Here is a 9033-nt window from a genome sequence, read left to right on the forward strand (position 1 = left end):
TAGGTTTAAACAGCACTTTTTATTGGTCTTTCTTAAATATTCGAAAGGCTCAAAGCCCTCCTAATACAAAATGGCATTTACAGCTTACTAAGTTTGTGAGGCTTCACAGCAATTTATTCTGGCATTCAGCTTCTAGGCTGAGTTAAGGATGTCACGTTTCCCTGCTCGTTGTGCCTGCCGTCCCATTACTTCACCGTTACGAGCCATCGCTTGACTGCTGCCGCGGTCTTCCTGGAGAGGACGTCACTCAGGTACACGCTGCCTCTCCTCAGGCATCCTAGAAAATATACGAAAGAAAATATCAGCCTTCATTCCGTATTCATGTGAATTTTCTAGCCTGTTAAAGTGATAAAAGGCTGTCACTCAAGCATTTATAAGGACCTTCAGTGGGATCAGTGGTGATGTAGTCATCGGATGATATATTTTTACACATATACTGCTTGTGTAAGCAAATTTGATCCAAGGGGGAAAAAAGACATTTCTGAGGCAGGGGAAGGAAACCAAATACATATCGCTGGAAGCTACCTTGAGCACCACAGAAAAGGTTTTGTTTGGAATCCTTAATTGACATTATTTACCTAAGTTACTGATTAATGACTTACACATTAAATGGTGTTGCTACTTTGAAGAGTACCGGCTCAAACCACGTTTCATTATTTGCGATAAAGAACCCTCACGTCTGCATTTTGTTCCCCAGTACAATAGGAAACCCCGAAAATACATCCCTCGTTCCCGATCGTCCTGACGCTTCCCCTCCTTTGGTTCCAAAGTTGCAGCAAGTCATCCGCAAACAAGTCTCAGTACTTCCCACGCTTCCTGAAGCTCCTGCTGTCGCTCCCTTGACATACGTCGGAGGACCACTACAATATAGCCAACCTTCTGTCCCAGCCCCTTTGACCTACGCGGCAGTAGCTGCGCGGCCTCCACCTCAGCCGTTACCACCCGTGCAGCCTGTCCTACGTCATGCACCGCTTCCTCAAAAGGCTCCGCTTCATCCTGCGACTCCACGCTATTACAACCCGTAGCGCACTTCGGACAATCGCCCAAGTTACTACTGTGGTTGCCCTGGACACGTGGCTCGTCGGTGCCGTCGCCACATGGCTGCGTGTCCCGAGCCTGCGTCTTTGGAGGACTCCCCACCGCTGCTTCATTCTGCTCCGTCTTCACCTGCATACGACGCCGAACAGCGTTCGTACACGACCCATCGTTCTCCTTCTCCACGTCGCAGGTCACTGTCACCAATGCGCTGGCGACCACCCCCTGCTGATGAGGGAAACTAAGTTCCGCGGTTCATGAGGCGAGAACTGCTTGCTCTGCGAAAAGCTCAAGGCCTCATATTTTGCCCACGAACGTTATAGTAATCTCTATCGATGGTCTGCCTGTACATGCGCTGGTCGATACAGGTGCTGCATTGTCTGTGATTCATGAGCGACTTTGCCGATGATTACGAAAAGTTACAACGCCATTTAACGGTTTGTCGCTCCGCACTGCCAGCGAAGAGAGGATTGCACCTTTAGCAGCATGTACAGTCTGTTGCAGAAGTTTGCGGCCCAACGCGCCGGGCAGAGGAGCAGTATCGCTCCCGAGAGGCGGCGCTGCGCCCGACGGCGCTGCCTGGTGACGTAGCTATAAAGAGTGAGGAGGCTTGTTCTCTTCTCCTCATCCCGCGGTTGATATCGCACATCTTTGCTCTCAGCCGCGGGATGAGGGGAAGAGAACAAGCCTCCTCACTCTTTATAGCTACGTCACCAGGCAGCGCCGGCGGGCGCAGCGCCGCCTCTCGGGAGCGATACTGCTCCTCTGCCCGGCGCGTTGGGCCGCAAACTTCTGCAACAGACGGTACAGCGCGTGTCGTCATTGAAGGTCTTTTATACAGTGTCGAGTTCGTAGTTTTGTCGTCTTGTTCTCACGATGTGATCCTTGGATGGGACTTCGTCTAAAAATAACGCCGTGATCGATTGCGCCCGAGCTGAAGTGGAATTTTCTGCACTGTGCGACGTACTGCACGACGAAAACCGTTCAGTGTGTCCTCAAAAGCTTACCATCGCTGAAGATGTCGACGTAGCTCCAGAAGCTTGTGCCCTTGTACCTCTTTCGTGTCCTGCCGTGTCAGCCGTTAGTGTTCTGTTTACACCATCTGTATCCTTCATCCACCGCAAGCACCTGCCGCTGTCGTCTGCTGTTCTCGATGTTCACGAAGCTACTCATCTACAATCCGTCTCCGCGCCCGATTACTTTGCTACGTGGGGAATCTCCCAGTTCCATTGAACCAGCCCACCTTCTCTCTGACCTGGATGCCTCCGAGACCAAATGTGGTAACTACATTGATGCTCTGCAGTCCGATTCGACGCCTGATTCGTTGCCAGACGACTCCTTCCGAACCGCCATCGATGACGCCCTTCCTTCCACCTACCGAACGCAGCTTGCGGCCCTTTTACAGACGTTTTGCTCCGCGTTCGACGCCGCCCACACACCTCTCGGCCACACTTCCACAGTCGCGCATCACATTCAGACCGGCTCTAACGCCTTTTCGACAGCGCCCTATCGTGTGTCAGCGGCAGAGCGCCGCGTGATCAATAAGCAAGTTGAGGACATGCTACGTGGTGTGATCCGTCCATCTCAAAGCCCCTGGTCTTCACCAGTGGTGTTAGTCAAGAAGAAAGATGGTTCGTTTCGCTTTTGTATCGATTACAGACGCTTCAACAAAATTACCCACAAGGACAATTACCCCCTTCCGCGTATAGACGATGCTCTTGATTGCTTCCAAGGTGCCGAGTACTTTTCATCCCTTGATTTACGTTCCGGTTACTGGCAAGTACCAATGGCCGCCTGTGAACGAGATTAAGACCGCATTTGTGATGACGGATGGCCTTTATGAATTTAATGTGATGCCCTACGGTCTGTGCAATGCGCCCGCCACATTCGAGAGAATGATGGATAACATCTTGCGGAAGTTCAAGTGGCACATCTGCCTCTGCTACTTGGACGACATTGTTGTCTTTTCCACTGACTTCGCTACGCACCTAGAGCGCTTGCGGCAAGTCTTGGTTTGTCTTACTGACGCTGGCCTACAATTGAATCTTAAGAACTGTCACTTCGGTGCCCAGCAGTTGACAATTTTGGGTCACATCGTCTCTAAGGAAGGTGTTCGTCCTGATCCGGCCAAGCTGCGCGCAGTCGCAGAGTTTCCTAAACCGTTCTCACTCAAGCAACTTCGAAGCTTCATAGGTCTGTGCTCGTATTTTCGACGCTTCATACAGAACTTTGCTTCTATTATTGCACCCCTGACGAAGCTACTCGGGGGAAACAGTCAGTTAAGTGATTCGTCAGCCGAGTGCGACGAAGCGTTCACCGCATTGCGCCATCTTTTGACATCGCTACCAATCCTTCGCCACTACGACCCGACCGCACCCACTGAGGTCCATACTGATGCGAGTGGCATTGGCCTCGGAGCTGTCTTGGCTCAACGAAAAAACGGCTTTCAGGAATACGTCTTCGCCTACGCGAGTCGTGTTCTCTCTAAAGCTGAATGCAACTACTCAGTTGCAGAAAAGGAGTGTTTGGCAATTGTGTGGGCACTAACGAAATTCAGACCCTACTTGTACGGTCGCCAGTTTGACGTCGCCACGGACCACCACGCGTTATGTTGGCTGTCCTCTCTTAAAGACCCGTCCGGCCACCTCGCAAGATGGGCCCTCCGCCTTCAGGAATTTGGCATTCGAGTTGTATATCGTTCTGGCCGTAAACACATGGACACCGACGCTCTGTCTCGTTCTCCCCTATCCAGCGAACCTGCTTGCTCCACGGCAGCTGATCCCGTCCTGTCGACTCTAACCATCGCCGATATGCCTGCGGAGCAGCGCAAAGACCCGTGGCTCGCATCTCTTATCGACATCATGTCCACTTCTCCCAACGCTGCGCCTTCTCGGACTTTACGCCGTCAAGCACCACACTTTGCCCTACGAGATGGTTTTCTCTACCGCCACAATGATATGACTGATGGTCGACGGTGGGTTCTCGTCATTCCCCGCCATTTACGACATGAAATTTGCGCCCCTTTCCATGCCGACCCTCAGTGTGCCCATCCTGGTGTAGTCAAGACGTTTCAAAGAATTTCTCAACGCTACTATTAGCGCGGAATGTACGGTTATATTCGCAAATATGTCCGCTCCTGCATCGCCTGTCAGCGCCGCAAGCCATCCACACCTCGTGCTTCTGGCCCCTTACAACCCCTTCCATGCCCGGCCCGTCCTTTTGATCGCATTGGCGTTGATCTTTACGGGCCACTTCCCTGCACGGTCTCTGGGAACCGCTGGATTATCGTCGGCATCGACCACCTCACCCCATATGCGGAGACCGCTGCCCTACCTGCCGCTACTGCCCGTGAGGTCGCCCTGTTCTTGTTTCATCATTTTGTCCTTTGCCACGGCGCGCCGCGTGAGCTGCTCAGTGACAGAGGCCGAGTCTTCCTTTCCAATGTCGTTGAAGCTCTACTGGCCGAATGTCGCATCATACATCGAACCACCACAGCCTATCACCCTCAAACTAACGGGCTGACTGAGCGCTTCAATCATACTCTTGGAAATGTGCTCACGATGTACGTTGCCGCCGATCAGACTAACTGGGACGCTGTTCTTCCTTTCGTGACGTACGCGTACAACACCGCCACGCAGTCAACCACTGGATTTAGCCCTTTCTTCCTCCTTTATGGGCGTGAGGCTTTGTCCACGATGGACACTATATTACCATATCGTCCAGACTCCTCCGAGTGGACTCCACTTTCTGACGCTGTAAAGCATGCGGAGGAATGTCGCCAGCTGGCCCGCAGTTTAACATCGGAATCTCAAGGCCGCCAAAAGCATCGTCACGACAAAGATCAGACGCCACATGTTTTCCCTACAGGGTCCCTCGTTTGGCTCTGGGTTCCTGGCACCCCACCGGGATTGTCATCGAAATTTCGAACTGAATACCACGGCCCCTACCGCATCGTTCACCAAACCTCCCCTGTAAATTATATCGTGGAGCCACTCACTCCCTCTTCGGACATGCGTCCTCGCGGCCGCGAAACTGTGCACGTGAGCCGCCTCAAAACATACTACGACCCGCTCGTCTTGCCCTCGCCATAGGTCGCCAGGGTGGCTCCTCTTCGCTCCCGGGAAATTGTAGTGAACGAAGAGCAGATGTCACGAAACACGAGGAAGAGAACAACGAAGTGCCGCTGCGCTGCTCGAGCTCGCTGGTTTGTGCCTAGACGGACTGTGTTCCTGTGCTTTCGCCGTGCAGCTTACAGAGGACTATATTCTGTTGAACCCTCAGTAAAACCCATTTCACACTCATTTATATCCTTACCGCTTTGTAGTCGTTATCCGCATTGCAAAGTTCGGCGCGCTCACTGTAACTCGCACCTTCATGTGTGCCAAAGGGCCGACGTGAAGCAACCATTGCCAGCATATCACCCTTACTCATGCATGGGGCCAGCCATCATAGCGGCAGGTTGTTTCGTCCGCTCAAAATCATGTTGAGAGCAGCGCAATTGAGGTGCGCGAATGGGCTGGTAACGGTTTCGGTATTTACATAACCCGGAATTTTTCTGCAGACGAATAAAAAGTTACACATGAGGTTTCTAACCGCAAATATTGAAACAGGGGTTTCCGAACGTGCTCGCCGACTCTAAGTCCTATTTATTGTCTAAAGTGAATATTTAGTACTTGGAGAGAATAACCTCACTTTCCTATGCAGAAAATAAAAATGTACTGCGCTGTGCGAAGTGGCTGCCAGCAATGCACCCCCGGTTTCCATCGCCTGTTTCCAATGGTTTATTTCTAACCCTTGTCTCAAGCTATCGGACATACCAGGTGTAATGTACCATGCATAAAATCTGCGTGAGAGCATATTAATGGGTAGATTTGTAAGCTTTACAGATTTCACTTACAAATACTACGAGAATCGCGTCACTGCGGCCTTTCTTAAAATTGACACGCAACAGTGCAATATACGTGGCTAAAATATAGTACTCAACGTATTAATTCAGCTTCGCAAATGCAGCTGTAACAGAAAGTGAGGGCTGGAGACACCGAAGGTGCGCCTAGCTTTCAAATTTTCTTAGATGGCACAACCGTTCGAAATATGTAATTTTAAAAATAAGCCCTTGATAGCAGCTTTCCCACAGCATATATATGGGTGCCTTAGATAAGAATTATAATCGAGGTCCCATGACCATCTTTAGTTTCCAATTAAATTTTTGTATGTGATGGGCAAATATCAGAAACAAAGGAATTAACCTTAGCTTTGCAAGATACGGCGTAGTTTCCTTGAAAACAAAAAAATTATACGGTATATCTTTAGAGGTAGAAATTAAACGCTGTTTTTGTCATTTCAAAATGTTGCAAGTTTGGATACCACGATTTTGTCATGTATGTTTTACTCACTAAATATATGCAGGTTTTACATTTACAAACACTATTAGAAATCCGTCTTGTTTTTGCAGTTGAGTTATTAAAAATCGCAAACTTTGCTTCAAGAGCAATGGGCTGCAAAAATATTCATTTTTAATCTTATATACTGGAATATGATGCTTAGGTTGGTTGCACTAAATATGTTTTCACTTCCTAACGCATGTTCTTAATTCCAAGCAATTTTTGGAGCTTCAGACCGCAAGGTGTGTTCTCCACAACTTATCAAAATTGCCCAAAATTCGAAAACAGCAGTAAAGTGTAAATTTGCTGCAAATAAAAAAAGGATCATATTCGATTTTCATTCAAATCCCAGTCAAGAATCTTCAGTGCCTCAAAAATATCACGGACTAAAATGTGTTGCGTTATATTGTTTAAAAATATAACGTTGAATATTAAACCGAGTGCTTGTCCTGATAATGGCCAAATTCAGTCTGCATTCTTGCAAGATCCAATAATATTGTGGCACTGAAACTATCTCTAGATTATCAAGGTTCCATTCTTTATTTCTAAAAAAATTTTAAGCTCTAGATTTGTTTTTTTCTGCATATTATATTGAAATCGGGCAAAATTTAAAAAAAATGGTAAAATAAGGAAAACTGATTAGAATTGAAGAAACTGCCACAACATCGATTTGTATCAAAATCTCTGGAAACAATGCAAACTACTTTGTTAATACGAGTCAGTAAATATATTCAATTCTGCAAAATGAATTATTAGAAACATAAAAATGCCTGTTTTTATTCTATAGATGTGCTTATATGGCTCCACCTCATGGAGTAGGCATCAAATCTTCAATTTAGTATTTGCTGAATTTAGTTACAGTCTTGTAAAATTTAAAGCCTTGTCAGAGCTTATAAACCCTTTTTCTGCTTGTCGGCAAAGACTTAATATAGCTTAAAATTGAATTATTCCCTATTTCTGTCAAATTCATGACAGAACGCAAGTGAAGGCTGAACTTTTTCTCTGTCCTGCACTCTTTTTTTATTGCTAGGTGCAGTAGTATTCAATCAAGTTTATTATTGACCATAACTAACAATACTATAATTTTGAAGGGGAAATGAGGGTGCTCGTTATAATACATGAAGGAAAGAAGCCAACAGTCGGCGAGGCCGAGGAAAGCGTTGGGGATGGTACTTTTGTCTTTTTTTTTAATGTTTACTTGGATAATCACAGAAATTATTAATGTAATCTGATTAGGGGAAACATAATTAAACACAAAGTAGAAGAAAAAACAACGTGCCGATGGTGGGAACTGAACCCACGACCTCCGAATATCGCGTCCGGTGCTCTTCCAACTGAGCTACATCGGCCGCTGTCCCCCCTGCTACTTTCTTGGGTATTTATGTTGTCTGTATACGAACCTTGTCTGTATACGAACCTTGAGAGTGTTCACCAGCGCCACCCTCAACCATAGCGGCGGACGTGGAACGTCCTTTGTTACCGCCAGCGTCGCATAGAACGTGATCAAGAGCGAGGGCGAAAGCTGTGCTAGAACCCTCTTACGCTACAAGCAGATCAATTAAGGAGGAATGAAGGTGCTCGTTATAACACATGAAGGAAAGAAGCCAACAGTCGGCGAGGCCGAGGAAAGCGTTGGGGATGGTACTTTTATGTCTTCTATTTTTTTAATGTTTAATTGGATAATCGCGATATTCGGAGGTCGTGGGTTCGGTTCCCACCATCAGCACGTTGTTTTTTCTTCTACTTTGTGTTTAATTATCTTTCCCCTAATCAGATTACATTAATAATTTCTGTGATTATCCAAGTAAACATTTAAAAAAAAAGACATAAAAGTACAATCCCCAACGCTTTCCTCGGCCTCGCCGACTATTCGCTTCTTTCCTTCATGTATTACAACGAGCACCCTCATTTCCCCTTAATTGATCTGCTTGTAGCATACGGAGGTCTCGGTTCTGGCAGTCTTGAAGCCATAGGTAGCGTAACAGGGTTCTAGCACAGCTTTCGCCCTCGCTCTTGATCACATTCTATGTGACGCTGGCGGTAACAAAGGCCGTTCCACGTCCACCGCTATGGTTGAGGGTGGCGCTGGTGAACACTCTCAAGGTTCGTATATGGACAACATAAATACCCAAGAAAGTAGCAGGGGGGACAGCGGCCAATGTAGCTCAGTTGGAAGAGCACCGGACGCAATATTCGGAGGTCGTGGGTTCGGTTCCCACCATCGGCACGTTGTTTTTTCTTCTACTTTGTGTTTAATTATCTTTCCCCTAATCAGATTACATTAATAATTTCTGTGATTATCCAAGTAAACATTAAAAAAAAAAAAGACAAAAGTACCAGCCCCAACGCTTTCCTCGGCCTCGCCGACTGTTGGCTTCTTTCCTTCATATAATTTTGAAGGTCATTTTTCAATGTGTAATTTTTTATAATTATAATCATAAGCAAATCTCTTTCCAGCATAATAATTTTGGAGGTGTTACAAAGAACACACATACCAGCATAGAGCTCCAGATTCTGCCTTAAAATAACAATATAACCTGCGTAATAAACACAATGTTTTAGTGCAAATAACGTAACGCATTACGCCAGTATGTAAGGTCGAAAATTAACATTTTTG

At 47.0% G+C, this 9033-nt stretch overlaps 1 non-coding gene across 1 annotated transcript; it reads left to right on the forward strand.

Moving 5' to 3' along the window:
- Positions 1-8570: 8570 nt before the first annotated feature.
- On the forward strand, positions 8571-8643 carry TRNAL-CAA (transfer RNA leucine (anticodon CAA)). Its single transcript has one exon. It is a non-coding gene; the product is annotated as a tRNA-Leu (tRNA).
- The last annotated feature ends 390 nt before the right edge of the window (positions 8644-9033 follow it).

Source organism: Amblyomma maculatum, chromosome 9 (genome assembly GCF_055883805.1).
Source record: "Amblyomma maculatum isolate TAMU_Amacu chromosome 9, ASM5588380v1, whole genome shotgun sequence".
NCBI classification, from domain to species: Eukaryota; Metazoa; Arthropoda; class Arachnida; order Ixodida; family Ixodidae; genus Amblyomma; species Amblyomma maculatum.